This window comes from Oncorhynchus mykiss, chromosome 8 (genome assembly GCF_013265735.2).
Source record: "Oncorhynchus mykiss isolate Arlee chromosome 8, USDA_OmykA_1.1, whole genome shotgun sequence".
In the NCBI taxonomy this organism is placed as follows: domain Eukaryota; kingdom Metazoa; phylum Chordata; class Actinopteri; order Salmoniformes; family Salmonidae; genus Oncorhynchus; species Oncorhynchus mykiss.
This window is the reverse complement of record NC_048572.1, coordinates 26,463,895-26,484,153: the sequence shown is the minus strand read 5'-3', so window position 1 is coordinate 26,484,153 and position 20,259 is coordinate 26,463,895. Positions and strand designations below refer to the sequence as shown.

Below are 20,259 nucleotides of genomic sequence, written 5' to 3'. Positions count from 1 at the left end.
GTCTTCACATATTCCCAAGAGAAGTAATCCTTGTAGCTGCACTCTACTTTATACTACTATAAATATACTGGCGATGCAGAAATGTGTGACCTATGTAATGTTTTTTTGGGCCACTGAAATTCTAAGATGTGTCCTTGAGTCAAAGGCACAGGATGTTCTAGTTCTGGTGTAACTATGCCACCCGCTCTGGTTTCACTTCAGTGGAGGAGCTTCAAGGACCTGCAAAAACACATACAAATATCAGACTGTTTTAGTTCTTTGAATAGGGAAAATAGTTTGGTAGTCTTTTTAAATGTTAAGCGGCAGGAATGTAGTTAAGTAGTTTCACAATTAATCCAAAATACTTTATGGACTGTAGCCTACTTCCTAAAGGGTTAAATGTGTGCCAGCTTTTATCTCTGACTCTGCCATTTATAAAGAATTGTATTTAATCAAGAGAAAGATTTGACTTGAATCGGGCATCCCTGTGGAGTGCTCAAATATGCAGATTTGGAAACAACGCAGTTTCCGTTTGTAAACGGTCTGTAAAGCTCATCTCATATTTGACTGGGCTTCCCGAACAGGATAATGTAAAATTAAATGTTTATTTTAAGTGACAAATGGAACGCAGAGGGCCTTTGCTAGAGAGATCAGGGTGACTCCAACAGTCTAGAAATGTAGCGCTATTGACACCATTCAATTGTAGGGTTATAAGCACAAACAAATATTTTTCATTTAAATTCCCCTTTTTAAGAGGGTTGCAGCAACACCCTCTCCACTGCAGTCTGTGTCAAACGATGGCCTGTTTTAAGTGTCACTTTGTCCCCAAGCGACAGTTGCTCTGCCAGAGAAGCCAGAGAGAAGCCAGAAGCGGAACCAAGGCCTAGATTACCATGATAATGAACAAATAATTCACAAATGAACAGCTGGCAGAGCCCTGGCGATGAGGAGAGGGCGTGTACCACTAACACCCAGCACAGACAAAGAGTGGGGGTCAGCTGGCTCCAGTGAAGCCGTAACAAGACCATGGGGGTGATAAGGGGCTTGGTGTATGCATTTCATAACTAGGATGTCCCTGTTCGAAGTCTGTCTCCAGGTCACACAATTGTAGCTAAAGGATAGAGTGCAGATATTGGCTGTCTGCAGAAGGCCTTGGGTAGGATGCTATGGAATTTAGACTGTATTCAGGTTACACTGGGATCACATGGAAAGAGATGCTGTCATGGTGCCAGAACTTTCAGTTGACAATGTTAGATGCAGCAGTTAATCTGGGCTGCGTCAGCGATATTTCATACTACTTCTCAGATTATCAGATCGTTAGGTTTCCTAGCCTTTCCTACAACTAGTTGAGGGCATTTAGCCTTTACTCCATTTGTTTTTTGTCATGTTATTTAGAGAAGAAGAACCAACAATTGACACGTGCTGTCGATGAGGGCAGCAGTCATCCATTCTGACGAGTGTTTCCTTAGAAACCAAACACAATGGTAGTCTCCAGCAGGTCAGGGAATGGGTTGAGGCGAGCAGACCGTTGTCAGCAGGGGATTATCTGTAACTGTTTGGAGGAGCATTACCTGCTTTGCACTGCTGTCAAGCAAATGGTGACCTACCTTGCAGACAACAACCTCTTGTTCTGATATGTTGTTCTGATATACTTCTATAACTGAATGAGGACAATGGTGGAGTCCCAACACCTGTTCTTGTGTTCTAAATAGTAGCTATTTAAGGTACTGTATGTGAAATGTCAAACATTTTGTATGCTTTAAATGCCAGGATGTCATTTTGGCTTTTCATCTAGTTTAATTTACTGCACAGTTTTGAGGAAGAGAATCGTCTTTCGAGACTCACGTGTGTTTGACAATAGCTGATAATCAGCTGACGGGACGCGCTGTACCAAAATTAACACAGGTGGGAATCAACAGAATTGAGCATAAGATGACGCATTCTCAGTAGGATGAGCCTAGCATGCTGATACAGTGCCTTGCGAAATTATTCGGCCCCCTTGAACTTTGCCACATTTCAGGCTTCAAACAAAGATATAAAACTGTATTTTTGAATAATAGTTGAACAATTCAAACAAGTTTAAACACTTCACTTCGAGGAATCAACACTTCATCACTTCAAAATGTACAAATAAGCTAACTTTTACAGTGCCTTGCGAAAGTATTCGGCCCCCTTGAACTTTGCGACCTTTTGCCACATTTCAGGCTTCAAACATAAAGATATAAAACTGTATTTTTTTGTGAAGAATCAACAACAAGTGGGACACAATCATGAAGTGGAACGACATTTATTGGATATTTCAAACTTTTTTAACAAATCAAAAACTGAAAAATTGGGCGTGCAAAATTATTCAGCCCCCTTAAGTTAATACTTTGTAGCGCCACCTTTTGCTGCGATTACAGCTGTAAGTCGCTTGGGGTATGTCTCTATCAGTTTTGCACATCGAGAGACTGAAATGTTTTCCCATTCCTCCTTGCAAAACAGCTTGAGCTCAGTGAGGTTGGATGGAGAGCATTTGTGAACAGCAGTTTTCAGTTCTTTCCACAGATTCTCGATTGGATTCAGGTCTGGACTTTGACTTGGCCATTCTAACACCTGGATATGTTTATTTTTGAACCATTCCATTGTAGATTTTGCTTTATGTTTTGGATCATTGTCTTGTTGGAAGACAAATCTCCGTCCCAGTCTCAGGTCTTTTGCAGACTCCATCAGGTTTTCTTCCAGAATGGTCCTGTATTTGGCTCCATCCATCTTCCCATCAATTTTAACCATCTTCCCTGTCCCTGCTGAAGAAAAGCAGGCCCAAACCATGATGCTGCCACCACCATGTTTGACAGTGGGCATGGTGTGTTCAGGGTGATGAGCTGTGTTGCTTTTACGCCAAACATAACGTTTTGCATTGTTGCCAAAAAGTTCAATTTTGGTTTCATCTGACCAGAGCACCTTCTTCCACATGTTTGGTGTGTCTACCAGGTGGCTTGTGGCAAACTTTAAACGACACTTTTTTATGGATATCTTTAAGAAATGGCTTTCTTCTTGCCACTCTTCCATAAAGGCCAGATTTGTGCAATATACGACTGATTGTTGCCCTATGGACAGACTCTCCCACCTCAGCTGTAGATCTCTGCAGTTCATCCAGAGTGATCATGGGCCTCTTGGCTGCATCTCTGATCAGTCTTCTCCTTGTATGAGCTGAAAGTTTAGAGGGACGGCCAGGTCATGGTAGATTTGCAGTGGTCTGATACTCCTTCCATTTCAATATTATCACTTGCACAGTGCTCCTTGGGATGTTTAAAGCTTGGGAAATCTTTTTGTATCCAAATCCGGCTTTAAACTTCTTCACAAGAGTATCTCGGACCTGCCTGGTGTGTTCCTTGTTCTTCATGATGCTCTCTGCGCTTTTAACGGACCTCTGAGACTATCACAGTGCAGGTGCATTTATACGGAGACTTGATTACACACAGGTGGATTGTATTTATCATCATTAGTCATTTAGGTCAACATTGGATCATTCAGAGATCCTCACTGAACTTCTGGAGAGAGTTTGCTGCACTGAAAGTAAAGGGCCTGAATAATTTTGCACGCCCAATTTTTCAGTTTTGGAGATGTTAAAAAAGTTTGAAATATCCAATAAATGTCGTTCCACTTCATGATTGTGTCCCACTTGTTGTTGATTCTTCACAAAAAAATACAGTTTTATATCTTTATGTTTGAAGCCTGAAATGTGGCAAAAGGTCGCAAAGTTCAAGGGGGCCGAATACTTTCGCAAGGCACTGTATTTGTTGCTTAGTGTATTTGTTTTTACTGAACAGTATGTTCTAAATTAGTACACAGTATTGAATTGAATTTATTTTGGGTAACAGACATATACAACAAAATGTACAATGTGGACCCAGAGGATATCACTTGAAAGTAGAGGTCGACCGATTATGATTTTTCAACGCCGATACCGGTTATTGGAGGACCAAAAATAGCCGATACCAACTAAATCGGCCGAATTATTATTAATATATGTTTTGGGTTGTAGTTATTATAGGAATTATGACACGTCGACTATTTCTCTCTACCATTTGTATTTCATATACCTTTTGACTATTCGATGTTCTTATAGACACTTTAGTATTGCCAGCCTAACCTCAGGAGTTGATAGGTTTGAAGTCATAAACAGTGCTGTGAAGCAAGCATTGCTAAGAGCTGCTGGCAAACGCAGTAAAGTTTGAATGAATGCTTACGAGCCTGCTGCCGCCTACCACCGCTCAGTCCGACTATTATAATTAAGTCTATGATTTGATAGAACAAACACACAAATACGAGCCGTTGGTCATTAATATGGTCAAATCCGGAAACTATCATTTAGAAAACAAAACGTTTATTCTTTTAGTGAAATACGGAACCATTCCGTATTTTATCTAACGAGTGGCATCCATAAGTCTAAATATTCCTGTTCCATTGCACAATGTTATGTCATAACGTAAAATTCTTGCAAATTAGATTGCAACGAGCCAGGCTGCCCAAACTGTTGCATATACCCTGACTCTGCGTTTAATGAACGCAAGAGAAGTGACACAATTTCCCTAGTTTAATATTGCCTGCTTAACCTTGATTTCTTTTAGCTAAATATGCAGGTTTAAAAATATATACTTGTGTATTGGCTGCCTTTGCCTGAGCAGAGATCAGATGATAAAGTAATCTAATAAAAATGAGTAAGTAATATAAATTGTATCATTTCAGAGTAATTTCCAATTTTTCTATTGATGTCTACCCAATGTGGACCTGACAGAGACAATGGAATATTTTCTGTTTTGGCAATTGAATGTTCACTATTTTGGGGTTGGAATTTCTATTAAAAAAACTTTTAATATGTTAAAAATGTTTTAAAAAATAAAATACAAAAATACAATCAAAACCAAAAACCAAACTCAAAAAGCACTTGTCGCTGATCACCATCTTCCATTGTAAAGTGTTGTAGTCTTTACGGACACTGTTTTGCAAACAGTAGTTAACAGTTTCAACATACCTAAACGGAGTGGGGAGCCAACATGATGCAGCTCAGACTCAGGCGAGCAATGAGTAAGTGTGCACTATGATAAGGGGTCGGCTGCACTGATGGACAGGCTTGATGGACAGGCTTGATCCGTGAGACACATTTGACAGAAGTATCAAAAATAACACTAATTCTATCAAGGGTTGGAAGTGATTCAGGAAACAGAACCAAAAATATTTTTATCAAGGAACAGAACCAGGAACGAAAGTGATCCATACTGTTCAATAACAGAACCGTTATATTAAAAGCATGGAAACCGCTTAATAACTTTATTTTACGATCAAGGCATTTTTTTCTAGTCCCACAAAAAGCGCAACAACGTGCCTATACAAAGCCCTCACTGTCACTCAGAAATGTATTCCAGCGTCTGCCTGCAAGCTGAAAATCTTTGCAGATGTGTGTGCGTGTTTAGGCTACCTCCGAAGCATAAACTACAAAAAAAAAGATAAGATGTGTTAATTCTGGTGCCACTCTGCACACACAAGCTTGTTACCTTTCTAGCTCAAGCCTGTTAGCGCAAAAGACATTCAAAAGTTCCTTCATTGAAGCCACTCATCCTAGGTATAATTCTGTGGACCTAATTCAAGTCATAAGATGCGAGCACGTCAAGCCTGCTCATCAACCCTCTCGCTCTCTCCCCACCCTTAAAATTTCAGTCACATCTTTCACCATAGGCTACACTTGTTTGTCCATCACGCATGTAAACAACTATTTTGCCTGCTCTATCCACACAGATTGGTGAAGTATTTTGGGATTCGAACTGGTTGAATTGTCTTACATTCGCTGTCCAAAATTCTAAATGTTTGTTTGTTTGTTTAGTAGGATCTCTTTGAGCCCACCGAGGGCTAGTCTTCCAAGACTAACTGTCATTTCCATGTAAAAGGACCCTTGAGCACCAAGTTCATAGGAGCATGTCAAATCTGGTGTCAAATATTAGCTAAGAGTCTATATCTTGTATAAATGATGGCATCCTAAATATTAGGAATAAGCAAAGGCTTTGATTTCTGGTCAAACAGATGGAAAAGAGGTCTTAGAAAACATCAGCAGAAAAAGTATTTAAAAAGTATTAGAAGTAGAGACCCCTGCCAACAAATAAACACATATTTCACATATTATTTGCCTTGTGTAAGTTTAACATATTTTCACATTTCTCTCCCTCGTAAGGGTAATACAATTTCACAGAAGTAACAAGTAAAGGTAGACCTACCAATTAGTTATAGAATACCCAAATATACAAAGGAGGATATTGCATAGGTATGCCTTTGTGTACCTATTTAGGATACATCACCATAAAGAGAATGACATTAATATCCATAATAATGCACGTAGAGATTCTACAAATGATAGAATGCCATTACTACAATACTGTTAAGGCTTATGAATCCACTTCATTTAATGTAGTTCAATAACATGATTTTTTTTAAAGTAAAAGGTGTCACCCCAATCTTTCTGCAGCCATCTTTGAAACTTAATTTGGGGCAGATATTTAGGAAAAATGTGGTCATATTAAAAAACAGGGAGATTTTACTGAAATTCTGTTACCAAACGTTACATCTGTACAGTTCTTCCAGTAAATGTTTATTTTTTTGAAATGTTCACTGTAAATGGTTAAAGTAGTACTTGTGCATATTTCAGTATGGTTTGATAAACTTTGAAATCAATGTTTTTTGTTTGGTATACATTTTTAAGTGAAAAATCTGATTGGACACAATTCAGTTACTGTGGAATTGCCGTAATATGTTAATGATATTCAATAAGTTTCTGTTTACAAAGGTTCGAGGGAGAGACTGCAATTATTTACCACATCAGGAGTTGCAGAATTCTGAGCAAATTTATGGAAGGCATTCCAAAGTACCCAGGCCTACTCCCATTTTCAGGAATTTCAAATTCCGAACTGCTCCATCAACGCCAAAAAAGATTCAGAACCAGTCATTTATTTGATCGTGTCAAGCGAGAAAGCATTTCACAGAGATGAATTTGAACATCTGGTGAGGCTCAGATTGAAAGAAGGGGGCCATTGAAGAATCTCTGCCTCCATGGAAGTTAGGAAAAGCCCCATTTGAACTTGGAGTGTCCACGTCCTCCACAAGGTTATTGAAATTGCAAGCTAATGCGCAAAACAGTGGGTTGGGTCCTTAGGGTGCTAATTAACACCAAACAGCAGCAAAGACTTGAGAAGAGCTCTTTTGGACACATACAAGGTCCCCCATAACCAGGAGTTTGAGCACGGCAACTCCCATAAATTAAGATCTCCCTCTATTCAGGACTTGGGAGTAGGGTGACTGACCCATCGGCCCATAGAGAATGAGAAAGGTAAAGGGGCCTCAAGAGGAAAAGACAAAAACAATACAACTCTACCAAGCAGCAGACATTTTACTCAAAGTAAAGGCTCATCTGGAAAAATGCTTCTACGGCTACAGTGGCTTGCGAAAGTATTCACCCCCTTGGCATTTTTCCTATTTTGTTGCCTTACAACCTGGAATTAAAATAGATTTTTTGGGGGGGTTTGAATCATTTGATTTACAGAACATGCCTACCACTTTGAAGATACCAAATATTTTTTATTGTGAAACAAACAAGTAACAAGACAAAAAGGAAGAAAAAAAAACCAGAAAACTTGTGTGCATAACTATTCACCCCCCCCCCCCCCCCCTCCCCAAAGTCAATACTTTGTAGAGCCACCTTTAGCAGCAATTACAGCTGCAAGTCTCTTGGGGTATGTCTCTATAAGCGTGGCACATCTAGCCACTGGCATTTTTGCCCATTCTTCAAGGCAAAACTGCTCCAGCTCCTTCAAGGTGGATGGGTTCCACTGGTGTACAGCAATCTTTAAGTCATACCACATATTCTCAATTGGATTGAGGTCTGGGCTTAAACCACTTGAGTGATGCTTTAACAGTATGCTTACGGTCATTGTCGTATTGGGAGGTGAACCTCCATCCCACTCCCGAATCTCTGGAAGACTGAAACAGGTTTCCCTCAAGAATTTCCCTGTATTTAGCGCCATCCATCATCCCGACCAGTTTCCCAGTCCCTGCCGATGGAAAAACATCCTCACAGCATGATGCTGCCACCACCATGCTTCACTGTGGGGATGGTGTTCTTGGGGTGATGAGAGGTGTTGTGTTTGTGCCAGACATAGCGTTTTCCTTGATGGTCAAAAAGCTACATTTTAGTCTCATCTGACCAGAGTACCTTCTTCCAATTAAATCGGTCGACCTCTAGATTTAACAGTGCTCAGTGGGATGTTCAAAGTTTCAGATCTTTTTTTTTTATAACCTAATCTGTACTTCTCCACAACTTTGTCCCTGACCTGTTTGGAGAGCTCCTTGATCTTCATGGTGCCACTTGCTTGGTGGTGTTGCAGACTCTGGGGCCTTTCAGAACAGGTGTATATGTACTGAGATCATGTGACAGATCATGTGGCAGATCATGTGACAGAGTGCACACAGGTAGACTTTATTTAACTAATTATGTTACTTCTGAAGGTAATTAGTTGCACCAGATCTTATTTAGGGGCGAATACATATGCACCCACTACTTTTCTGTTTTAATTTATTTCACTTCACCAATTTGTACTATTTTGTGTATGTCCGTTGCATGAAATCCAAATAAAAATCCAAATAGAAATCCAAATAAAAATAAATGACAGGTTGTAATGCAACAAAATAGGAAAAATGCAAAGGGGGCTGAATACTTTTGCAAGGAACTGTATATCTCATTTGCATGACGACTCAAACCGAATTCTTCCACTGCATGTATTGTTCGCTACATACTTCAGTCGGAGACTGCCATCATTGAAGTCGTTTGTGGGGAGTCAAACGAGGGGTGTTGTACAAAACAAAGTCAGAGATTGGTTAGAGATGATCCAATCAAGAGTATCAAAGCCAATGACACATTTTCAAAACGCCGCTTTACCCAAGTTTGTTCTGCTCTGGCCCAACCCATTGGTTTCTGGGACCAGTCAGAGGGTCTAGAATGGATTCCCATTCTAGTAATAGTCGGGGAGGTACTCAGATCAAGACTCATTGCAGAGAAGAAACTAACGTCCCTGGGCGTGGCGTAGAGTTTGGCCAGCGGAAGGGGTTTGGGTAGCCAGGCAAATAAGTCACGCATGTACACGTTTAAGTTTAGGAAATTCATAACCGCACTACCAATTTGCAGAAAAGACGCAAAATCATGCAGCTCAGAAAATCAAATACCAGCATTTCTAAAATATATTTTTTGGGGGTAATCTTTTCATAGCATCATTTAATAGGGGTAAAATGATATCAGTAATTCAAGACATATTCGTCGATAGCTTCAAACAATGGCAAAAGAAAAGACGCAAATATAATCTAGGCCTAAATTGCTGGGAGAGTCCAGATAAAACAGCTCAGTTGAGCTAAGCTCTCCTGCAGAGCTTGTAATAATGATACTTCCACATGAATGCAAACAAACAGTGCAATTGAAGAGAAAAATGAGGGAGATGGAGGAGAAAATAGCAGAGAGGGAGGGTGAGGCGGGGCAGAGATCAGAGGTAATTACAGTCACCCGGCTTGGTGCATAATCCTATTTTAGCTGCAAAGAAGAACAGAGCGTGATCGGAGGGAAACAAAATGGAAAAGGGAGAACAAGACAAGAACTACTCTACTTTTCCTCCAGAACTACACTACTTTTCCTCCACGTTCTGTACTGTATACAAAAGTAACTGGCTCATATGTCATGTACAGCATTAACATGGGCGTGGTGCCTATTGACAGACATTGACAGTGGTCAAGACCGTTCACTAACCAAATAGGCAAGTTTTACCAAAAATTCTAGCCCGTCTCCATCTTGGGGCCACAAAAACTACATGCATGTGACACGCAACAATAGTTTATCTATATTTTTCCATAGCTGTCTATTTACCACCACAAACTGATGCTGTCACTAATAATCACACCTAATGATCTGTATAGGGCCATAAGCAAACAAGAAAATGCACATCCAGAGGTGACGCTCCTAGTGGCCGGTCATTTTAATACATTGGAACTGAAATCCCTCTTACCTTAGTTTTACCAGCATGTCACCTGTGCAACTGAGGCTGTAAAAAAATAAAAAATAAAAAAAATAAAAATAAATGTAAAAAAAAAAAAGAATCTAGATCACATTTACCCCGCACACAGAGACGTAAACAAATCTTTCCCTCCCCCGCATACAAAGATCTTGCTCGCCCTCCATTTGGTAAATCTGACTATCCTCCTGATTCCTGCTTACAAGCAAAAACTCAAAACAGGAAGTACCAGTTATACACTCAATACAGAAGAGGTCGGATGAAGCAGATGCTAAGCTACAGGACTGTGTTGCTAACACAGACTGGAATATGTTCCGGGATTCATCTGATTGCATTGAGGAATTTACCACATAAATCCCCGGCTTCATTAAAAAGTGCATCGACGAAGTCATCATCACAATGATGTACATATCCCAGCCAGAAGCCATGGACTACAGGAAACATCTGCACTGAGCTAGAGACTAGAGCTGCCACTTTCAAGAGCGGGACACTAATAAGACAACAAACTGGAAATGTCAATACAGGAATAAGATAGGGTTTGCAAACCCTACCACATCCAACAATCACAGAATATAAAAGGGAAACCCAACCATGAGCTGCCAGTGACCCAAGCGTACCAGATGAGCTAAATTCCTTATATGCTTGCATCCAGGCAAAAAAAGATAGGTGCAGTGAAATGTGTTGCTTTACAGGGTCAGCCATAGTAGTACAGCACCCTGGAGAAAAGTAGGGTTAAGTGTCTTGGTCAAGGCAAAACCATTGTTTCAATATATTCTCTAAATTTGATTTGTTTACGAAGTATCCCTAAAGTGTTCTCCCATCTTAGGGTCAGGTGTGGTCAATTCAGTGTCTGACCCGTCAATCCCAAGTGGACGAGGCGAGACGGGGTGAGGGCAGGGTGTGGTGGGAGCACCCTGGTGACAGACAGGGACTCAGTGGATAAGTGACGCTAAATGAAGCCATTGTCTGTCCAAAGTGAAGCACACTGTGCAGAGAAAGAGACATTCAAACAGCCACACAGGCCCATTGTTGTTTCCATTGCCAACAGGGTCCTATCGCATACTGTATGGTGGGCCTGCACAATGTTGGTCCTCTGAAACTGCTGTAGTACCAAACACCATAGTATGGTACAGTCAGATGTAGTAGTGCCATACATCACCTGCTAAATCACTTAGAAATGTTCCACTATTTATCAGGGTTTCTCAACTCTGGTGTCAGAGTATCACTGTTATTTCATAAAGTCTCAATACATTATGAAAGTGGATGTCCCAAACATCCACATTTTGAGAAATGAGAGCATTGTTGCTCTGGCTCCAGGATCAACAATGATAGACTGGAGTAGCCATTAGAAAGTCCACTTTGTAGCCCCCGCTATGTTTTATCAGTCATTGTTGGAAATATCCATTTATGAATTTAAATGTCAAATTCTCTCATTATTTTTTTAAACGCTCTCATTTTGGACTTGGTGAGGACTGTAGATGGTTTAATTACATTATGCATACATTGACGCATAATGCAATAAACCATCTACAGTCCTCTCCCAGCGGAGAAACATTCTAACCCGGCATCCTTTAGTGCATCAGATCTGCACGCTCATCCCTGTCATGTCGTGAATGCCTTTCCTGGCTGCATGCCCTTAGCCTTAGTTATTTTGATAACAGTGAAAATACAGCGATCAAATCCATGCATCATAAGTTCAAATGTTTTCTAATCTATTAAACCTCGGTAGTTTCATTACTCTTTCAATGCATTTCTCTGGAAAGATGGCATTGTAGCCAGACAAATACATTGCAAGATGATTGTCAAACAGATCAGAAACACTATGCTCACAACCTGTATCTCCTAAATGGTATCGCTGGTGTATTTTGTTCGATTTTAGGAAAGTTTTGCACAATAGACTATAAGGTTCACGTCCATCCATTTATACCGTTCATGAATCGTGACAACACGCATAACGTGACACTATTATGTGATTGAGAAATGTATACTGCAAACTTTCACCTACTTTAAGAAAATATAACTCTACCTTTATTGTGTCAACCATCCAAAACAAATAATCCCATGTGTGCCCCTAGTTTTTATAAACTTTCACACATATTCCATGATATGGGATTATCCAATGGGCAACCCTGCAGCTGTTGATTGCCAGTGATCATAATTCATCATGAGGCATATGCTATAATCAATACACAACTTTCAAGGAGTAGAACATTTTTATACCAACATATAAAAGTATAACTTTTCCATTGTATAAAATGACATTATCACATTCGCTTGCCATACTATTCATGAGATCATGCATGCAACTACTAGAACACCCCTGTTGCAACCGAACTGATGGACAATGTTGATTGGCAGGTGGAATTATGACCAATAAGGTTGCAAGGTTAAAGTGGGAGGCGGGATCAGGTCGGCACAGTATTGTCCAATGATGTTGCGGAGAGAGCCCAACATGGACACCACAATTATTTTTTTCTTTTTTTGACTGTCTTTAGGCACCCGATATGGGGGATCGAGAACAATGACGTGATGTTGTTGTACACAATTTTTGGGGACCCTTTCAGGCTCCTGAGCGCTACTTTAAAAACTACTGCCATATAAGTATACAAAATCTCAGTTCAATCTCTTTGAAATAACTGAAAATAATATCTCGGTAGCAATCCCCTGTGGCAACAACACGATGAACTTCAATAAGAGCCCCCCATTCTTCCTTATTCTCCCAAAGATGCTCTCCCTCAGTGTTAGAGCAGAAATCGTGACCTGCACTCTTATGTAAACCGGGGCATGAAAACACAATTTTATTGTACTGTTCCTCCTCCTTTCGCATAAATGACAAGGGAACCAAACAGAGCAAAGTCTCTGAACAGAAGCAGTACTAAGCGAGGCAGTCACTGCAGATGGATTTTCCTGCTATTGTCCGGCTAATCCAGCCCTACGACTCAAGGCCAGGCAGTTGAATGGAGTGGAATGGAGCCTGTGGAAGATAGAGAGAGCATCCCCGCATTGCTCCCTTTCCCCTCCCCACTTTCCCAAGGTCGAGCCAGTTGCCATGGCGACTGGCCCAGAGGCGCACACAGGATAAGGAGAAAGGGGTATTGGTTATAAATACCCAAAACAGTCAAATCAGGGGCTTTAAGGAGCCTGACCTTTCTGAGAGCATCTCCAATGAGCTGTCTGTCAGAAGAAGAAATTAATGGAGACAGGTGGCAATGACTTTGTGCTCAGGGGAGGAACCTTGAGACTCTATAGAGAAAAGTTATATAATCCTCACTCTAAAAAGAGCCCTGCACCTTCGTTGGTTTAATACCAGGGTCTAGTCACCGAGTGACTGCTCATTCTATAAGCCTAGAATTTACTAGTCTACTACTTTTTAGCATGTGATTCATAGACTTGGTCATGAGGTGTATAGGTGGCTTGTATATTTCAGAAGAAATCTGTATCCACACCAAGGCATACTGTAGCGAACTCCATTACACACAATCCTTGAGACACAGGACATGCATGGGTGATTTAGGGGTGTATGCCAAGCCACAGATCTACATCTCACATAGTACATTCACTGATGCCCATTAGAGGTATGAAAGATCACTGAAAACCACAGAATATAAAATGCATGATCGTTTTTTGAACCGTGAAGCCATAATAGCCTACTGACCTTCACTGCACTTAATAAAATATTGCACTGATGATACCAAGATGATTTCATAAACTGCTGTGGGCCTCTGGGCCTATTCCCTTATGTAACCAAGACTGAAATGGCTTGCAAAACATATTCAGTTTAATGCACCACACCATCTAAAAATAAGCTGAATACATGTATACAGAAAACACCAAGATATCCAAGGCTGCTGACGATCACTTACCTTTCAGTAGGGCGCCAGACATGAGTAAATTGCCTTATCATTTTCTCCAGCTCTGCTAATAAATTGTCCACCAAACAGGAATACACTTGCCAGCTTTAGTATAAAATCTGCGGGATATCCCGTGTTCCATCTCATACAGGTCAAAATATAATAACGTTGTCACATGCTTTGTAAACAACAGGTGTAGACTAATGATGAAATGCTTACTTACGGGATCGTCCCAACAATGGAGAGAGAAAAATAAATAATATTTAAAAAAATAATAGCATGAGGAATAAATATACAATGAGTAATGATAACTTTGCTATATACACGGGGTACCAGTACCGAGTCAATGTGTAGGGGTACGAGGTAATTGAGGTAGATATGTACATACAGTGTAGAGGTCGACCGATTAATTAGGGCCGATTTCAAGTTTTCATAACAATCAGAAATCGGTCATTTTGGACACCGATTTTGCTATTTTAATTTTTTTACACCTTTTATTTAACCTTTATTTAACTAGGCAAGTCAGTTAAGAACACATTCTTATTTTCAATGACGGCCTAGGAACGGTGGGTTAACTGCCTTGTTCAGGGGCAGAACGACAGATTTTTACCTTGTCAGCTCAGGGATTCAATCTTGCAACCTTACGATTAACTAGTCCAATGCTCTAACCACCTGCCTCACGAGGAGCCCGCCTGTTACGCGAATGCAGTAAGAAGCCAAGATAAGTTGCTAGCTAGCATTAAACTTCATCAATCATAATCTCTAGTTAACTACACATGGTTGATGATATTACTAGTTTATCTAGCGTGTCCTGCGTTGCATATAATCGATGCAGTGCGCATTCACGAAAAAGGACTGCTGTTGCTCCAACGTGTACCTAACCATAAACACCAATGCCTTTTTTAAAATCACCTGTTAACCAGGTGAAATTGTGTCACTTCTCTTGCGTTCATTGCACGCAGAGTCAGGGTATATGCAACAGTTTGGGCAGCCTGGCTCATTGCGAACTAATTTGCCAGAATTTTACGTAATTATGACATAACATTGAAGGTTGTGCAATGTAACAGGAATATTTAGACTGATGGATGCCACCCGTTAGATAAAATATCTATATAATATAATAGTATTTCACTGAAAGAAAAAATGTCTTGTTTTAGAGATGATAGTTTCCGGATTCAACCATATTAATGACCTAAGGCTCGCATGTGTGTGTTATTATGTTAGAATTAAGTCTATGATTTGATAGAGCAGTCTGAGCGATGGTAGGCACTAGCAGGCTCATAAGCATTCATTCAAACAGCACTTTTGTGCATTTTGCCAGCTCTCCTCGCTCCTACCTGGGCTCGAACCAGGAACACAATGACAACAGCCACCCTCAAAGCAGCGTTACCCATGCAGAGCAAGGGGAATAACTACTCCAAGTCTTAGAGCGAGTGACGTTTGAAACGCTATTAGCGCGCACCCCGCTAACTAGCTAGCCATTTCACATCGGTTACACCAGCCTAATCTCGGGAGTTGATAGGCTTGAAGTCCTAAACAGCTCAATGCTTGAAGCACAGGGAAGAGCTGCTGGCAAAACACACTAAAGTGCTGTTTGAATGAATGCTTACGAGCCTGCTGCTGCCAACCACCGCTCAGTCAGACTGCTCTATCAAATACAGTGCCTTGCGAAAGTATTCGGCCCCCTTGAACTTTGCGACCTTTTGCCACATTTCAGGCTTCAAACAAAGATATAAAACTGTATTTTTTTGTGAAGAATCAACAACAAGTGGGACACAATCATGAAGTGGAACGACATTTATTGGATATTTCAAACTTTTTTAACAAATCAAAAACTGAAAAATTGGGCGTGCAAAATTATTCAGCCCCCTTAAGTTAATACTTTGTAGCGCCACCTTTTGCTGCGATTACAGCTGTAAGTCGCTTGGGGTATGTCTCTATCAGTTTTGCACATCGAGAGACTGAAATTTTTTCCCATTCCTCCTTGCAAAACAGCTCGAGCTCAGTGAGGTTGGATGGAGAGCATTTGTGAACAGCAGTTTTCAGTTATTTCCACAGATTCTCGATTGGATTCAGGTCTGGACTTTGACTTGGCCTTTTACTGAGGAGTGGCTCCCGTCTCACCACTCTACCATAAAGGCCTGATTGGTGGCGTGCTGCAGAATGGGAGAAACTTCCAGAAGGACAACCATCTCCACAGAGGAACTCTGGAGCTCTGTCAGAGTGACCATTGGGTTCTCCCTGACCAAGGCCCTTCTCCCCCGATTGCTCAGTTTGGCCAGGCGGCCAGCTCTAGGTAGAGTCTTGGTGGTTCCGAACTTCTTCAATTTAAGAATAATGGAGGCCACTGTTCTTGGGGACCTTCAATGCTGCAGACATGTTTTGGTACCCTTCCCCAGATCTGTGCCTCGACACAATCCTGTCTCAGAGCTCTACGGACAATCCCTTTGATCTCATGGCTGGGTAAGTAAGGAATTTGTTTTTTTTCTGCTTTGTCATTATGGAGTATTGTGTGTAGATTGCTGAGGATTATTATTATTTGAAATCAATTTTAGAACAAGGCTGTAAAGTAACAAAATGTGGAAAAGGTCAAGGGGTCTGAATACTTTCCGAAAGCACGTGACTAGACAACAGGATAGATACTAAGCAGCGCATGTGAAGAGTCACACGGAACCCAAACCGGCTGCACGCGTGCGCCATCGTGCATAAATGTATTTTGTCTCCCTACACCAAATGCGACCACGACACGCAGGGTAAAATATCAAAACAAACTCTGAACCAATGACATTAATTTGGGGACAGGTCAAAAAGCATTAAACATGTATGGCAATTTAGCTAGTTAGCTTGCACTTGCTAGCTAATTTGTCCTATTTAGCTAGCTTGCTGTTGCTAGCTAATTTGTCCTGTGATATAAACATTGACTTGTTATTTTACCTGAACTGCACAAGGTTGTTTTCCCTGAACTCTACTCTGACAAATTAATCCACACATAAAACGGCCAACCGAATCGTTTCTAGTCATCACTCCTCCTTCCAAGCTTTTTCATGTTGAACTTATATGGTGATCAATCTAAGCTTTCATAGTATTACCACGACTACCAGCAAAAAAGTTTGTCTTTCAATGGGTACCTGCTTCTATAAACCAATGAGGAGATGGGAGAGGCAGGACTTTCAGCTCGATCTGCGTCAGAAATAGGAATTACTTATATTTTAGCCCTTGGCATCGCAGACGCTCGTTGGCGCAATAATTGAATAACATGGATTTCTACACTTATTTAGCGACGCTCGCGCACGCGACGTGTCCGGTCTGGTCAGCGTGTCAGAGTTAACACTAAAAAGGGTCAATGCAGATAGTTAACCAATAGCTAGCCGGACTAACTACCGGTATGTACCAGTCTCCTCTGCTACGCCAAACAGTACCTAACCTGTAACGGCTAATGGAGCATCAAATTAGCCCGTTACAGCTACTAAACCAATTGAGTAGGCGTTTATCTACGTGGGTGTTTATCTTACATGAGATGCAAACAGCACCTGCAAATTACTGACAGGCTTTGCCAACTCGAACGACATCGAAACTGTTGATAATAAACAATTGATCACAGAGGCTCTCCTGAGCGTCGAACTTCAACACTAGGTATACAAGTTGTGGAAATAAGAGTATAGAAAAAGTTAACACAGCAACAACAAATACGCAGGATGTAACCACGTTACACATCAACAGAAGGAAATGCGTCCTAAATGCAGTTGTCTCTGATCACTCTAGCCGGTGTCACTGCATCTTTCTGCAAGACAAACAGCACAATAGAATTTCTAAGGGGCCTATCGAAGGTTCTGCACGGATGATGAGCGTATTCAAGAAACTCGTTCAAAAGTCTGCACCAAAAGCATTCTTACCTCGTGTGGGTGCACATTTTTCTGATGATATCCACAAGTACTCCCAGCAAACAATGTACTGTTTAATATTAAGCTACCGGTAGACTCAGTATTTTTGGGATAATCTCAATTGCATAGGCATTCTCCTCGCCTCCTACTCAAAAGCCATTGGATTTTTAAAAAAGAGGTCCCGCCCTTCTGACCTTATCCTCCAATCGGGTTTAATAAGGAGGCGAGGAGATAAGAGAGGAGAGAGGACGCGAGGAGAATTCAATAGAGATTGTCCCAGTGACATCATCCCCTTTGCGATTATCAAAAAGCCAATGTGCATGCTTATAGCGATAAGCGTTTTCTGGGAACTGTAGTTGGCCAATGCTACCATCTAGCTTTCTCTCGTGAGTATTACAAACACATGATATTATTTACCCTTGAAGAGCTTCACTGGGCGGATTCGATTATGCTGAGCAGCAGGGCGCCGGTCTATGGCCCGTGACGTGAACGGGCAAAAACGGTGAGGAGCACCATTCTCAAATCGATCAGTAATCTGCGCCACTCGGCAATGTTGTCAACAAGGCAGCATATTTTGAGCCGATTTAGCCGTGGGCTTTGAGCGGGACAGCCCTGTTATGAAACGAATGCAACAACACGCGTAACCGGGCGCCCGAGACAGGTTAATCGAATCATCTCACTGCTATATCTTTCTGTTGTGGCTTTTGATACATTTTCCCAGGTTTATCAAAATTCCTAGGCTAAAATGCCTATTATAATAATCAATAAAGCAACATGTTTTTATGTTAGGCTATCTGCTCTCAATATTGTGACAGTATGTTCTTGTTTATAAGTCAGTAACAACACCAAAGTAGTTGTAGAACTTGGTTACTATCTCAAGTCAATTTATTGCCAAGCTAATCAACTGATTTCATATTTTCACAACCTGCAATTTTCAAGAAATGTATAATGCATAGCAAAAAACTGTATATTGATCATGCAATCTGTCTACAAGAACCTCTACTAAGGGAGCTGGGTTGTGAAATAAAATAATTATCCAATAAACTTTATTCTAAAAAAATGTTTTTAAATTCAACATGGCCTCTTAGCCATACAGCTTTTAGGTTATTCCACAAATAGTGTCTTTCAAATCAAATGTTATTGGTCGCATACATATATTTCACAGATGTTATTGCGGATGTAGGAAAATGCTTGTGTTCCTACTTCCAACAGTGCAGTTATATCTAGCAATACACAATAATATACACAAATCTAAAAAAGTGCTATTAATGGAATTCTGAAATAAGAAATATGAGGATGAGCAATGTCGGCTTCCAGTGTGTGTCTTGGGATATGCTACATATTCTATCCATATTGCCTATATATCTGAAGAATACGTAGGGTAGAATAGCATATGTACATCAATAGTTAAACAGGATAGGCCTTGACTAGAATATACAGTATATACATATGAAATGGGTATAGCTGTATGTAAACATTATTAAAGTGACTAGTATTCCATTATTAAAGTGCCCAGTGTTCCATTACTATGTACATAGGGCAGCAGCCTCTAAGGTGCATGGTAGAGTAGCCGGGTAGTGACAGTGACTAAATTTCAGGGCAGTGTACCGGCTAGTGTTGACTATTTAACATTCTGATGGAGTTGAGATAGAAGCTGTTTTTCAGTCTCTCAGTCCCAGCTTTGATCCACCTGTACTGACCTTGTGTTCTGGATTGTAGCGGGGTGAACAGGCCGTGGCTCGGGTGGCTGAGGTCCTTGATGATTTTCTTGGCCTTCCTGTGATACCAGGTTGTGTAGATGTCCTGGATGCAGGCAGTGTGCCCCCGGTGATGTGTTGAGCAGACCACACCACACTGGAGAGTCCTGCGGATGCGTTCGGTACTGTTGCCGTACCATGCAGTGATACAGCCCAACAGGATACTCTCAATGGTGCATCTGTAGATGTTAGTGATGGTTTTTGGTGCAATGCTGAATTTCTTCAGCCTCCTGAGGTTGAAGAGGCTCTGTTGCGCCTTTTTCACCACACTGTCTGTGTGGGTGGACCATTTCAGATTGTCAGTGATGAGTACACAGAGGAACTTGAAGCTTTTCACCTTCTCCACTGCTGCCCCGTCGATGTGGATGTGCACCACTCCACTTTTTTTTTTTTTTTCACCTTTATTTAACCAGGTAGGCTAGTTGAGAACAAGTTCTCATTTGCAACTGTGACCTGGCCAAGATAAAGCATAGCAGTATGAGCAGACAACACAGAGTTACACATGGACTAAACAATTAACAAGTCAATAACACAGTAGAAAACAAAGGGGGAGTCTATATACAATGTGTGCAAAAGGCATGAGGAGGTAGGTGAATAATTACAATTTTGCGTGTGTGTGTGGCCACGCAGTCATGGGTGAACAGGGAGTATAGGAGGAGGCTGAGCACACACTCTTGTGGAGCCCATGTGTTGAGGATTAGCCTAGTGGACG

At 41.0% G+C, this 20,259-nt stretch overlaps 1 protein-coding gene across 2 annotated transcripts in view; it reads right to left on the bottom strand.

Annotated features, from left to right (window-relative positions):
• LOC110529712 (disheveled-associated activator of morphogenesis 1) overlaps positions 1-17,976 on the bottom strand; it is a 124,781-nt gene extending 106,805 nt beyond the window's left edge. Inside the window, exon 1 of one of the 2 annotated variants that reach the window (XM_036985191.1) lies at positions 17,803-17,976. The gene's annotated coding sequence lies outside the window, so the exon portion shown is untranslated. The remainder of the gene's footprint in view (positions 1-17,802) is intronic. The other variant, XM_021612170.2, reaches the window with a different exon arrangement.
• Positions 17,977-20,259: the final 2,283 nt, after the last annotated feature.